Here is a 15,487-nt window from a genome sequence, read left to right on the forward strand (position 1 = left end):
CTAAAGGCAGAGACACATCTTGGAATGACTTCAAACACTAGTGCTGCCAAAGTCTTGTTTGGGTTCAGCTGGAGATTAAAACAATAACAACAACAACATATTTGTGAAATGTGCCAACTTCGGAAAACCTGGGCGAGGTGGGCGAAAAGTTACAACTCAAACTTTCAAATCTGCTTGGTTGTTTACACAAACAGCAGTCATACGTCTGTGCTAGTGGGTTTAATGAAAAGTATCAGTCAATGGAAATTCTTTGTATCGGAAAGCTTATTGCTGACAAATCAAACGCAATGATATTTGTAAGTATATAAGTGTCGTGGTGAAAATGTCAAGCAAACAATGAATGAACACACACCCTTTGGGTTAGACTTGTGTTACATTTGAAGATGTCAAAAACCAGCATTGTTCTCTGTCGCCTGTTTCTCAACATAATGTACCTTAAAGTACTGGAAAATTAACGTTAATGATATATCCAACAGAACGCTAGCATAGTTAACGTTAGCTTCTCTCTCCACTGAACCCGTCACTGCTAGCTAACGTTAAATGTTTAGTATGCATCTCCATAATAACAATTCACACTTACCAGTAGTTTTGAATCCTGGTAACTTAGATAAAATATTAAGGAAAAAGATGGAGCTAGTGAAGCTCAACTGGCCGCTGGACCAGTTAAATTCAATAAGCTCTGTAGCTAACTTAGCTAGCTACCGAGCTAGTAAGTCAACAATACAATTAAGAGTTCCCGAGATGTCCGTTTCGGTCCAAAACACTCTTCATAAAGGCGGTAACATCTTTCCGTGAAATCCCACGTCTAGTATCAGTGCATGATGCTCTTTATGCGTGAAAATAATCCAAAATAACTACTTTAGTTTGTTGACAGCTAGCTACTTCTCAATAGTCCAGAGAGGGTGTCAGTCTGCTGTTGGAGCTCAATTCAAAAAGAAAGGCAAACAACAGAGCCGTGCGCTGATTGGCTAAGAGTGACTGCGAGCCAGCGGCTTCCGTCCGGCGAGGCTGCTGATTGGTCTGTTCATTCAAATCACGATGCTGCAAAGTCCAGTTACATTCAGGTACAATCGGAAACATAAAATAATATTCCGAAACAAAGGTGCATAATTAACCATTCTTTAACTTTATTAAACTTTTGTCAGTACAATTTAACAGAATGACTTCGATGAAAATATACACCCTAAGAATGAGCATAGAGCGGGTTTTCAATTTCAGTATTCCATGGATAGCAAAATTAAAATATTTATATTAAATTAAATTTTACATATACAGTGTATGTGGGCTCTCAGACCCATAGAACCTAATAAAGTCTCTATTCTGCTGCTGGTGCATTAAAACTCTGCAAAATCTTCACTATTTGTGACACAAAAAGCAAAAAACCGAAATATCCGTGTTTCTGACGTCTGATTTTTTTAACAAAAGACACTGACAAGTAGCATTTTTGTATAGTTAGAAAGACTAAAGATAGACGTAGCTCAGGAACACTGTATTCACAAAGATTCACTGATTGCAAATGCTATATTTGAGGTAAAAGGTATTAGACAGATCATTGTGTTTGTGATAAATAAAGGTCTTGAATCTTGAATCTTGTTGTTTTGCATTAGCAAAGGAAGTAGATTAGAATCACTGCTTTCCAAAAAAAAAAAAAGGATTTCCTCTGCAGACCCAGATAATTTCTTCCTGCCTCTGTTAATAGCCTGTTCCACAGCAGAATAAGCCTTGTGTAGTGTTGTTGACCCCAAAAAATCAATAAAATATTTAAAATTATTCCAATAATGTGTTCCTTGGCTGAATTGCTGCCTCTGCATTGATTTCATATTTTTATGCTGTCGGCATCAACAATATAATGTTCCCAGAGGGATGTCTCATGTGCATCATAATGCCTGTGCAGTAGTTTATATGCTTTTCTCCTCTTACTGTTTTGGAAAAAAAATAGTATGATATACACACATTTATATTATAAATATTATTATTGAAACTCAAGCTACAGAAAATCTGCCTCCACTACAAGAATTCTTGCTTTTCCCTGAAACAACACACTGTGTTGCATTCATGCCACTGACTGTAACCCTTCTCAGATGTGAGTGATTGACATAAATATCCCAAAGCCCTATCGGGAATAAAATATGTGTTAGATACTTGGTTTTCACCTCTCAGAGTTTTGTTTCCTGTGCAGTGTGAAAAAGTATGTCAAATTGTCAACATGGGCACTGAACTCATCTTTGGCAGAAAGCAAGACCTCTGCTTTAGGTTGGGCACACAAGACATTGTAACATTTCAAACTAAGTCAGTAGGTCACAGTGAATGAATAAATATAGGTTTCAGATTGAGGAAAGAGCTTACTTTGTGCATCTGTCATATACTGGCTGATAGCAATACTTAATATGATTACACATCCAGCACACTGGATCAGTGTGCCACTATACTGTGTTTGAGGAGAAGTTTAATTCACCAGATTTATATATTTTCAGCCTTATATACTAATTCTATTGTATATTTGCAACTTGTTCTGACTTAATCCTTAAAGCCTCTCTTTTCTTCTCTTAGAGTTGAACATTAAAAGACCTCAATAAAATACATTTAAAAATCGGAGTACAAAACTGGATCCCTTTTTCATTTCAACGAGTTGCTATCTTAAGCAAGTAAATTTTCTTCTTTTAAAAATAGTGGCTTTAAATGAAATGTCTCAGTATGAGTTTACATGCGTTTATAATAAATCTAATCGAATTGCACCTTTAAAAAAAAAATAATAACAAAACATCCCATTTATGCCATTAGACATAATGACATAAATGGGATGTTTTGATGTAGATGCTAATGCATGCAGAATGCACTGCAATGCAAATGAAATTGATGAGACCACACCTGAAGGTGACCTGGTTTGTGCTATCGCTGGATTGCAGCTAAGTATATATACAATCTGCACAGTGTGACCACAAATCTATGGAGGACTAAAAGTGCCAAAATTAAATAAATAAATACATCATTAAATATTTAATTAAATAAGTCATTAATTAAAATTGAAATCAATTATGTCATTAATTAATTAAAATTGGAATTAAATACTTAAATGTGTTATGAAATAAATACATCATTAAATAATTAATTAAATATGTCATTAATTAATTAAAATTGAAATCAAATATGTCATTAATTAATTAAAATTGGAATTAAATACTTAAATGTGTTATGAAATAAATACATCATTAAATAATTAATTAAATACGTCATTAATTAAAATTGAAACCAAAAATGTCATTAATTAATTAAAATTGGAATTAAATACTTAAATGTGTTATTAAATATGTCATTAATTCATTAAAATGCCAATTCATTTTAAGTAAAAAACATATATTATTATTTCACTATTTAATTAATTATTTCATGGTCGTTGTGTTGCAGTGGATCATGAATTTATTTTATCTGTCAACCAAGCCCGTCAAAGTCGGTGGGCTGGACTCACACGAATCTAGTCTAATCCACTGCTTTTGTCTGCCTTGAAACCGGAAGTAGAAGAAGTCTTTCTAAACATGGCGGCTGTGTTGTGGGAGGATCGCTGTGAACTTTCTAGAGAGTTGGTGAGAGATATTTTAGACCTTGCCGAGTGTGTGGAAGCAGGAGCTGCTGACCCCGAGCATGTAGCGTGTAAAGCAGAGGAATTTATTGAAGTTGTTGGAGTTATTTCCGCACTTTCCGACCAAGATGTTGACCGTAGAGTGACTGCAAATTTAGAAGTACTCCGCCGCTTTTCTGGTACCAGGGCGCAACAGGAGCACACACAGGGACCAGGGCGTTTGGCATACCGAGGGAAGTTCTGGAACATCACGTTCTTTGTGGATTACTAGCCTGTCAAATTGCAGCGAAGCTCCGAGTGTCCAGGGCTTTTCCTTTAGGACCAACTCGGCACGGTACGGCTCGTCTCATCTTTGTTTGCGAGCGTTTCCATACGGACTAGTGCCTGGTACCAGGCACTATTTTCAGCACCTTCTCGACTGAGGTTCCCAGCCAGCTGGGACTAGCCGATAATGTGGCGTTATAGTGCAGGCCACTGATTGGACAGGGAGTGACGACACCACAGAGCAACTCCTGCACGAAAACAAAACCCAACATTAAAAACCAACTGTAAACAGCGACGGTGTGCATTGCCCTTCACACAACTCTCTGTTCTTCATAATTTTAATATGACAGCCAGACCTGTACCGTGGGTGAATGAATAGGTCGAGACTTTTCTGTCTTTGATGGCGGAGCAAAGAATACAGAGGGAGCTGGACGGAGAACGTTTATCAGGAGGTCTCTGGGCGGATGGCCGTTCACATATACAGTAGACTGTATATAAAGAGGACAATGAAGCACTGTAGGGAGAAGCTGAAAAAGCTCAAAAGTGACTATTGGTCCACAACGGCCGGTGCGGGTCAACCAGGAGGTGTTGGAAGAGGTTTAATGGACACTATTTACTGGCACCGCACCGCCAGCAACAGGAGGGAGACTCAGCCGCTGCATTGTTGGAGACGTTCGAGGACGGTGAGTGTTTTGTGACTTCAAGAAACTTATACATCATTTATCCCATTGGTGGCAAGCTTCTTTTAAGCAAACAAGTATATTTAGAAAGAACGTCGTTGTCTCCTGTAGCAGACAATAAGCTAGCTAGTTAGCCATCAGCGCTAGCTAGTTAGCCATCGGCGCTAACTCCGTGCTCTGCTTGTATTTCGTGCTGCTGTTTCTAACGTTTAGCTCTCAGAAGCTAATACTTCAGTCAGCATGTCGTGTTTTTCGTGTACTTAGGGTGAGTGTTTATTTCTGTTTAAGAATCCCTTTCCACATGCGAAGCCTACTCCACCTCCGTCATGGAGCCCCCAGCTCCCCTGCCTCCTCTCCACCACCAGCAGCGGCTCCTCTGCAGCACCAGCTTCGACACCAGTACCAGCTCGAACGCCGACACTGTCAACATCAACCTCCAGCACGTCACAGCAACGTCTTATCACCGGTAAGACACGGTAAACAGAGAGCATGGTTGATTTTCGCATTATTATTATTACTACAGGTGTAAATGCCTGCAAGCATTATCAGAACAGAGACCAACGACCAAGAATTCAGGCAGGTGTAAATGCAAACTGTGCAGCAGCCAGCTCAGGAACGCCTGATGAAAGCTACATGTAGCTACAGTGACACATAAACAGAACACATGCAAGCTGCATTTTTTTTCCATTGCCTTAACAAGCAAGTCACTCTAATTAATTTCTCATGCAATGTAGTATTGCAACCATTCTTCTTATAGTCACTAGGTAGCTGTGAAACTGAATGACTGGATGAAAATATGCATAGAAATAAGAAAACACAGCTGTTCTTAGCAACTCCAAAATGTGCACAAGATGAAATGAAGTTTCGCACCATGTTGTTTTTAGTTGTAGTGGAGGAGGTACTGTTTGTGCTTCGGTTAAAGTAAAGAGTGCCAAAAATTTATTAAAGTAAAACTATCAAAGACATGATCATGATTGAAAATCAATGGACGGGTGGCTAAACACATCACATCATAGCTGTGGAGTCCTTCAAGCTCCTGGGGACTACAATCTTTCAGGACCTGCAGTGGGAGACAAACATCCACTCCATCCTGAAAAAGGCTCAGCAGAGGATGTATTTCCTACGACAGCTGAGGAGACATGGCCTTCCGCAGGAGCTGTTGATCCAGTTCTATGCTGCAGTCAGCCGATCTGTCCTGTGCACCTCTGGATCAGCCACACAGCAGGACAGAAACAGACTACAGCCTATAATACAGACTGCAGAAAACATCATCAGAGACCCCACTCACCCTGGACATTAAACTATTCCCCCCCTCCCCTCTGGCAGGCGCTACAGATCCCTGTACACAGAAACCTCCAGACACAAAAACAGTTTCTTCCCCACTGCCATCACTCTAATAAACAGCTGAGCCATTCCTACACACCCGTACAATAGTCACTATTCCAATGGACATGTACAGTATTTTTTTTCACCATGAACAGCATTCTCTGCTTTTGCACTGCTGTGTTTATAGCAATTATCGTTTTGCTAATGTGTTTATTCCAGTGTAGCTGTAAATTTCTGTATATATTGTTTTATTTTATTTTACTACTATTTCTTTTTCCTCCCTGTTCCTCTTTCTACAGTTTCTTTATTTTTTATTATTCTCTTCCATATTCCTAGTGTGACACCAACAGCCAAAACCAAATTCTTTGTATGTTGTGTACTTACTTGGCCATTAGAGCTGATTCTGATCACTTTTCTGTCTTTGGTCTAGGCAAGAGGAAAAGGTGTAACAGAAAATTGGACCTTCCAAGCATACTTGTGGAGATGCAGGCTGAGGAGGAGCGGAACCGTGCCCAGCATGACGAGAACATCCAGTTGCTCCTCAAGCGAGGCAAGAGAGAATGAAGCGGCCTTGCAGCGGGAGTAGATGGCCCAGAATGCTGCCTTCAACATCAACAAATGATGTTAAGGGACTTTTGGCTCGCCGTGCTATGACGACTCCACCCACGATGAGGCTATATGGAAAAACAACTAAACCGAGACGAGCCGAGTCAAATACAATAGTGGCGAGCCGCACCGCACCGAGTAGGTACTTGTGGAATTGCGGCTATAGAGACACAAATTAGCCCTTACTCTGTCTGATGTCTCATTAATCAACTAAAACTCCATTAAAGTACATTTTGCATATTAAACATTATGTCCCTTGTCTATAATCTGAAACAAAATCATGTTTTGAGCATAAATTTGTTCATGAAGTAAGCAAGGCCTCACCAAGATGCTGTGCCCAGCCCCTTTAATTGTTATACCAGCTCCTTAACTAGCATGATGAAGCAACAAGTAGCTAAAGTGGCCCTAGTTTAGAGAATGTGCCTTATCTTTCTGTCCCTTTGTAGAATCTAGTTTCAACGATAGAAAAAGACTGATCTGTCACATTGCACTTTCAAACTCAGACCAACAGACACACACACATGAGAAGCAGCATGTGGTCTGGAGGACCGTGAATGTACTCTGTTGCAGCAATTCCTTTCTTTTTCTTCCTCTACTTTGACTTGTGAGATCCTTAGTATGCTTTTTGCGTTCCTGAGCTGTCAGACCACTCCTCCAGTCGTCTTACTGAAACACAGGAACGCGCGCACACACACACACACACACACACACACACACACACACACACACACACACACACCATCTCTATCTTTCTGTATGCAGCCCTCAGGAGCTCTACACTGCAGAACAAAGCTTTGTCAGGACCTTAGCTTCTTTTATCCAGCTTTGTCTTCTTCAAACCTAAATAGATTAGTCTAAACTCACTCCTCTTGAATGCTTAGTCACCAAACTCCAACTATATTCTAACCAAGGACTTTTTAGAAAGACCTGCATACCTACAAATTCAAAGCCAGATGGGCAGGTTTGAGTGTTCCTGAAATACTGATCCTCTAAGAGTCTCTAAAGTTTCTTAGAATGCAAAAAACATCCAGTGGCATTTCTGTGGATGCTTTGTTGATTAGACAGGTGGCAAGACTGGTTGTGGCTGACCGAGAGGCTATGGTAACTTAGATAACCACTCTTTGAGCAACTGTGCTGAGCTGAAAAGAACCTTAGAATGCTCGACACGTCCAGCCTTGAGGCTACAGCCACAGAAGGCCATGTCGAGTTCCACTCCTGACAGCTAAGAACAGATATCTGAGGCTGCAGTTGGCACCAGTTAACCAAAGCTGCACAGTTGAGGATGGAAAAACTTAACCTGCTCAGATGAATCTTGATTTGTGCAGAGGTTTTCTGCAGATGATGGGGTCAGAATTTCAGACTGAACGTGTATCAACAGTCCAGACTACTGGTAGTGGTATAATGTTGTAGGGAATGTTTTCTTGGCATGCTTTGGGCTTCAACATACTAGTCAATTGTGGTTTGAATACTACAGCCTGTCTGAGTATTGTTGCTGACCATGTGTGTGTCTTTTAGGCTACATTTTACCATGCTTTAATGGTTACTTCCAGCACAATAATGCACCATGTCACAAAGGAAATGTTGCCTAAACCTTCTTCACAAACATGACATTGAGTTCAGTAGATTTCAGTGGCCTTCACAGCCAGCAGATCTGAATTCTGAAGAACAACTTGGGAATGTCTCAGAGAAAAACGTTTACAGCATGAATTTGCAGCTCAAAAAATCGTCTGAAAAGATACGATCCAATCGCATCGGCACCATTATGTAATACTATTAGGACAAACTTACAGAGATCATCTGTAATTGTTTTACCTCTATAAGGATGTTACCATATGAATACTTTGCTTATTTTTCAAAAATTCAGTCAGAAATCCAATGTTTTTGACAGAGAAGGAAAAGAAAATGTATCTGTAAGCAGCCAAAAACTAACGATAACTGGAAATGGCATTTTTTGATGAAAAGATTAGAAAATGTTTTGGGGTTTTTTGCACCTTTTAGTAGGTTGCATGTGTAAAAGAGACTGGAGTTCAGTACTAATTGGATATTAAAAAGGTTGCGCCACCTAGCTGGTCTGTCGATCATAGCAACATGTCAGATAATACAAAAAATACTTGCAGTCCAACAATCAGAAGGACAGACAGGTGTAGTTTAAGTGACTTTCATTGTAAAACTGTCCACAAAGTTAAAAATCAAGACAATATGGCAAATAGAATAATCTCGTAAATGGGAAAGCTGGAGTGAGGCGATTGAACTGATGACATGCAGAGGAGGTAACTGAGGACACCTAGAGGTCAGGTGAATATCACGGGCTGGAAAGTTCCATAGTAATGAAGAGGGGAGAGGACGTGAAAAGGTGGCTGCTGAAGGAGACACAGCATACAGAACACACATGCACAAGGCAGTTTTTGTGCCGACGGAGGTGAGCATACTCTCCTCTCCATTCATGTGATACGTGTGCACCAAAAACACATTTTAAGGAGGATTCTCATTCACATGAGGTTAATCCAGCGACCCAGAATTCTGAGTAAACAATTACTGCTTGTCTGTTTGATTACTGTTTCCAACAATTACAATGTTGGACCTTTTCCATGTTGATGAAACATCGCATCGCATAGTAACACAAATGCTGTTCCATCCACAGTTTCTGAATACAGAGAGCGGCTGTTCATAACTTTACGCAGGTATACCACAGCAGAGGTAAGGTCATTAAGTAACAGATTTCTTTTTTTTATCCTCAATGTTTTGTTTTCTGCATATCAAACCAGAAAGCTCTTATTCAAAAATTTTCAAATCATATATCAAAATCAATTTTAAAGTAACACTGCTGACCTCAGAAATGTCTTGAGCAATGTTCCCTGTAATTTTTCATGAGTCTGAGCAAACACACAAACTCCCTGAGCGTCCCTTGGACCACTGTGAGCAACATCAGATGTGTGCACTGTGGTCACACCAGCATCACATCCATTTAAGTTACATGGTTCATTAAAAGAATCAAATTACAGCATTTACATTTCTGTTAAAACACTTTGTCAACAGGAGCCAGTTGAAGGCTGCAGTGATTTTAGTGACACTACAATGTATAAGAGTGAAGTTATTGAATATTTGTCTCTCTTTACTGTTGCAGCGGTTTTGCAAATTGCAGACGGACCCTGTTCACTCCATAGACACCAATGTTATTCCTGTAGCTTGAAAGACAGCTACTTTTGATAAAACTGGGCTTGTAGCACATTGTCTGCCTTGCAACAATGGGAAAGAGGCACCGTTTATGTTTTGACAACCTATATCTAATGAGTTATTGATGCTGGAAGTCCGAATCTGTGAATATCTTTCCAACTTTACTGAACTTGGGGCCACTACCACCTAAGGAGTGATATATTTAATTTTGAAAAAAGCATTTAGCCATACTTAAAGCTTTAAGTGCTTTATTAACACGGAACTAAAAATTTTGTATTGTTTTATTATCACAGGTTCTGTCTGAAAAGAGGTGGCATCATTTTAAACAGTGAAATCAAACTAAAAATGTAATGACCAACCAGTGAGCAATACTGGATTCTGCAAAAACATAAACAACTTTTTAAAAATCTAAATCTTATCTTAACACAGTTAATGTATTAACTTATTTTGTGTGTATGCATGTATTTATTGATTTATTTAGTACTGTTAACATATCAGAGTTCTGAGTGAATTTTTCTTAAGATAGGCAAAGGCCATTTATTGATTACATATAGGCTGTTAAATGTTTATTAAAAACTAAAAAGCATTTAAAAAAAAACAACTTAGGCATTTATTGAGTCACTAAAATACTGTAGAGTACAGACCACATCAGCATGATTATAAGCATCCTCTGGTAAATTAACAACCAGATACTGATGTCTCTCACCATATGGACTTCAGGAGATGACTGGGGGATGATAAACTGTGACCTACTGGTTGGGTTCTCTCTGTTCTCATGTTTCTTACATGTTTGTCCCCTGACAGCCGGGTCCTAATGTTTTTTGAGCAACACACCATACTATGACGTTTTTACAATGATGGTTCTACTATGAACCAGTTTGACATGTTCAGGTGTTCTTTGTGTGAAAACTCAGAGATTTCAGGTATCAGAAGGTGGTTTTCAACTTTCTTTGTTAACTTTCTGCTTCAACTTTAAATTAAATTTCCTTCACTAACCCAGCCCTCTGGACTTCCAGTAAGCTGTGTTCCTATTGGCTGTCCAGGTGGCTGCTTGGTGTTATCAGGAACACCTGAGCAGCGCTTGGTGTTATCAGGAACACCTGAGCAGCTCAGTGTCTTCCTGCTTTATTTAGCTGCAGACAAACATTTCCTCTGCTTCTCTTCACCACAGAACCGGGTTTGGCTCCATTGCTTTAGTTTGTTCTTTAGGCGTTGGCTTGCAGCTTCCAGCAGTAAAATCGTCTTTAATGTGTTTCTTGGTGTGTTTTAGGGCTTTGTACTGGATAGTTGTCTTGGTAAATGTGGTTCTTTAGCCACAGTTAGCACATGGTGCTAATGTGTGCAGTGATTAGTGGATTTGGTGCAGCTGAGTTGTGTCTTTATCTTGGCTGTAGTGAGTCTTAGAGGTTTTTGGTCAGACACATTCTGTATTCTTGTTTGTGAACCAACGTTGGTTGTCCAGAAGGTAAGAGTTCCTGTCCTGATTCTCTGTTCTCAGAGGTTCTCTGGTAGGCTGCAGGAGACTTTAGCGTTTGGGTTGTGCTAGTTTGGTTTTTGTATGGTTTCATTTGGACGACTATCTTGAGGCCCCTCCATGTGGTTTAGTGAGGTTTTCTAACAGTTCTACAAAGCAACCTGCAGCAGAAGAGACTTTGAGAGTTTTTAGGAAGTTCTGGAGACCAGACTTTAGAGCAGCAGAAACATTTGTCAGCAGTTTGAGCAGGAGAAGGTGAGCTTCAGAGTAGAAATGAGACGGAAACCTTCTTGACCCGTGTGGTGAGGTCCTGTACCAAGAGTTTGAGCAGGTTGTGAAGAGTCTGTAGTTCTTTGGTCTGAAAGCACAAGAAGAGTCGACTCATTAAAGGAGAAAACAGGAGATATTGTTGGTTCTTCTGTCGCTCTGCAGTTTCCTTAGACTGAATATCAAGTTTATATTTTAAATGATTTCCCATGTGAGCCCAAGAAGACTTCAATAAACTCCCTCCATCCCCTGGACACAACATATTTTATTACCATGTTAAATCTTTTTTTTTTTTTAATGTTTTTGAGTTTTAATCATAGTTTTAGCATAGTTTTTTCTCTTTGCTTGTTTAGTTTTGTCATCTGTGTAAAAGGTGCTAAACAAATAAAGTTGAATTGATAAACTGAATAATTGACTAACTCATGATTGTGACAACAGAAGTATTTTCATTGTGATTTAAGGGTTTATTTCATTTTTAAGGTTGGGGTTAAAATCTTGACAGAAAAAGAAGATTAAAGAAATAAACTACATAACAAAAAGCAATTAAATCAAAGGAAAAAATTAATACAATAAAACTTTTAAAAAGTTTTATTATTAAAATAAATTAATATATTTAAATTATTAAACAGACAAAATATTTAATTAGATAATTAAACAAGATACAAGCATGTAATTATGAAATTAAACAAAATTTTTAAAAACAAATATTAAACATTAAGATAAAATATTTTAGATAATTAAACATTTAAAAAATACAATTAAACAAGAAGAATATTAAACATTTAAAAAATAAAACATTTAATTAGATTATTAAACCTTTAAAAAGACAAAACATTCAATTAAAAAATTAAATTTTTAATTACAAAATTACATCTTAAAGACAATAAAACTTCAAACAGGAATTAAACAGAAAATACAATGAAGCATTTAAAAAGAAAATTAAACATTAAAAGGTGGTAAAACATTTAAAAAGAAAAACCTTAAAGATTTAATCGAAACATTAAATATTGAGAAAGGAAAATAAACTCAAACAAGCCGATACAACATTTGAAAAAACAATTAAACATTAAAAAGACAAAACATTTGGAAATCAAATCAGACATTAGAAAAGAATAAAAGGTGAGAAAAGAGCAAAACTAAACGTTTAAGAAGAATCAAAGTAAAGACAAAACATTTGAAAAGACACCAGTTAGACTTTAGAAGATCAAATTAAACAGAAGAGACAATAAAACGATCAAAAAGAGCAAAAACAAATAAAGATGTCAAAGCGTTTTCTAGTCTGAAACGAAAACATCAAGTTGTTTCTTCAAACATTTCCTCTTTCTATGTTCTTGGTTTGATTGTGGACAGATTTACTAAGAACTCATTTCAGAAAACTGCTTTCCAGACAAAGTCTACTAGTAGTTGAAGGCATTGATCAAACTAATGTTACCTTCTGATCTTCACAAACTTTACTGTTCAGTGAAGAGAATCAAAGTTTAAGGATTTCTAAAAAACCCACAGGTGAAGGTCTGAGAAGAACTCAGATGGATGGCCAAAATGTGAAATCAAGACTCATGGTCACAAGTTTTAAGGCTTCTGTTAACCATAAAGTTCAAACTAACAGAGAAGTACTGAGAAACTTTTAAAATTTCAGTCCTCAGACTGTCTGAAGGTTCAAAGTAACAGAGAACTACTGAGGAACTTCAAAGATATCAGTGGTTGGGCTGTCTGAAAGTTAAATCTAACAGAGAACTACTGTGGGACTTAGAAAATTTCAGCCCTCAGACTGTCTGAAGGTTCAAACTAACAGAGAACTACTCAGGAACTTCGAAGATATCAGTCCTTGGACTGTGTGAAAGTTCAATCCAACAGAGAACTACTGTGGGACTTAGAAAATTTCAGCCCTCAGACTGTGTGAAAGCTCAGGTCCTGAGGACTCGGGAGGTGTGGAGGCTTGGAAAGTCTTGGAACTGAAGGTTCAACCCTCCAGCACAAAGGCCGAAGTCCAACCTCCTGAGAAAAACGGTCGAGTCGAGACTCGAGTTAAAAAAAAAACTCGAAAACGACAAAAAATAGATGATAAATGCGCAAAAAAAAGAAGAATTAGTATCTGAGCGAGTAGCTCAGGGGAAAAGAAGATGGACTACCAAGTGGAAGGTCGCAGGTTCAAGACCCACCACCGGCAATTTTCTTTCTTTGTCTTTGTCAGGATTTTGAGAAAATTTAAGAAGTGTCTGGTCTTGAACCAGCGACCTGCAGCTCCATAGGCAAATCCTTAACTCACTGAGCTACAGATCAGATGAAAAGAAATAAATTCGTCGTCCCTTTGGCATCGTAGTTTGTGAAGTGACCACATGGGCGGAGCCAAGGCGGAGTCTGGGCGGAGTCAGGGCGGAGAGTAGGCGGGGAGGTGGGTGGTGGCCTCCCCCCTCTACTCCCCCACCTCCCCCCACCACCCACCACACCTTCCCCCGCCCGACGAGTTCTTCGAGTCTCCACGAGTTCTTCGAGTCTCCACGGGTTTTCCCGAGTTTCTGGAGTTTCCACGAGGTTGGAGGCAGAACAAGCTGTCATGAAGAGGTGTTGAAGTCGGCCAGGGTGGACTGACTTTTTACAGCAACTGGAAGGAAGACGACTAGAAGAGCAGGTCTTTAACCACCATCCATAAAATCCATGGAGTCGGCCCCAGAGAAATGAAAGAAGGTCAACTTTCATCAACCTCCATCCAGATGTTCAACTTGATATCTTTGAGATTTTTAGCACCACAAACCTTTAGTATCACACTTTATTATCATTTATTAGGACTTTAATGGAATCCACCAGCAGATTTAGTTTTTGTTGACAAACTTTATTCTTGTCATTGTGGGACTGCAGTATTTAAAACTGTTCCTTCTATTTGACCTCATGTTTATTAGTTTTAGTGGAGAAAGTTATTTTAGTTGTTGATTAGTCTCTTAAAAACCAAGTAATAAATTGGATTAGTCAAGAGGTTTAAATTTCTTACTTTGTCATATTTTAAATATGACAAAAAATATAAAAATAAAGTGTCTTGAGACAATTTGACCTGTATTTGGCATTATATAAATAAAATTGAATTAAAATTGTATGTATCTTGTAATGTTGGAGTAATTCAACCATATATGTTGGAAAACACATTTTCTTTGTCTATTAATCTGTTGATTGTTTTCTCTAGTAATTCATTTCTTGTTTTGGTTTATAAAATGTCAAACCCAAATAGATTCGGTTTACTGTCATAAAAACCAAAAAGATTTACATTCATGATGCAGAAATCAGGCAGTTTTTCACTTTTTATCTTAGTTTAGTCAGAAAGATAGTTGATAATGTGTGAATTGTTGCAGCTTGTGAGCCGTAGAAGGCTTTAATCTTTGGGGCCGAGTGTCAGAAAACATTTAGAAACCAACATCAACAAAACACTCAACAAAGATTTGAACATCATTAAAGGGAAATCCAACTTTTGCATGACAATGTCTAATTAAAGGACATTTATTTCCAACGTAAATGTGTGATATTCATCCTCTGGAGCTTTCTCTTCACATCGTCTTCCACCTGGACTGGTTTGGTCGGGAGCATGTGCAACAAATATTTGAAAAACTGCACTTTAACATCAATGAATGACACTGAAGCTTAATCTCTACATAAATGAGACTGAGTCTGGATGTGCTGCTCTGTCATTAACTCCTAAGTTTAGGGAAAGTTCAAACAAAAGAGGACAGTTTAGATAAGACTTGAGAATGAGCTTATTTTGAACAAACATCTCAGACTTTCCGAGCTTCAGCACCTCTAGCAAGATATTTTAACAACAAGCAACTCAAGAGATCCAGAAGTTGGAGAGAGTTAGCTTTAGCTGAGCCAAAGTACATGTGGGACGCTAACCTAGCAAACATTTCAGACTTTTCTCTGTGAATTCTGAGAAATAATTTACTATTTAATGACAGAGCTACACATCTTAACTCAGTCTCATTAAAACAGACTCTAATTCAGTGTCATCCATCCATATTAAAGTGCAGTTACCCAAAATGTTTGTTGCATGAGCTCCAACAAAACCTGTCCAGGTAGAAGGCCACTTTGACAAACAGGAAGTGAACGATTCCAAGCAGATTTATAGAAGGGGGAACC

At 38.4% G+C, this 15,487-nt stretch overlaps 1 protein-coding gene across 7 annotated transcripts in view; it reads right to left on the reverse strand.

Moving 5' to 3' along the window:
- The window catches only part of ect2 (epithelial cell transforming 2), a 43,031-nt gene extending 42,010 nt beyond the window's left edge, over positions 1-1,021 (reverse strand). For 2 of the 7 annotated variants that reach the window (XM_055005408.1, XM_055005411.1), the window contains exon 1: positions 581-1,014. The gene's annotated coding sequence lies outside the window, so the exon portion shown is untranslated. Of the gene's footprint in view, positions 1-580 lie in introns of all 7 variants that reach the window. The other 5 variants (XM_023299187.3, XM_023299220.3, XM_055005414.1 and 2 more) reach the window with 5 other exon arrangements.
- Between the last annotated feature and the right edge of the window lie 14,466 nt (positions 1,022-15,487).

Source organism: Amphiprion ocellaris, chromosome 2, assembly GCF_022539595.1.
Source record: "Amphiprion ocellaris isolate individual 3 ecotype Okinawa chromosome 2, ASM2253959v1, whole genome shotgun sequence".
Lineage (NCBI taxonomy): Eukaryota > Metazoa > Chordata > Actinopteri > Pomacentridae > Amphiprion > Amphiprion ocellaris.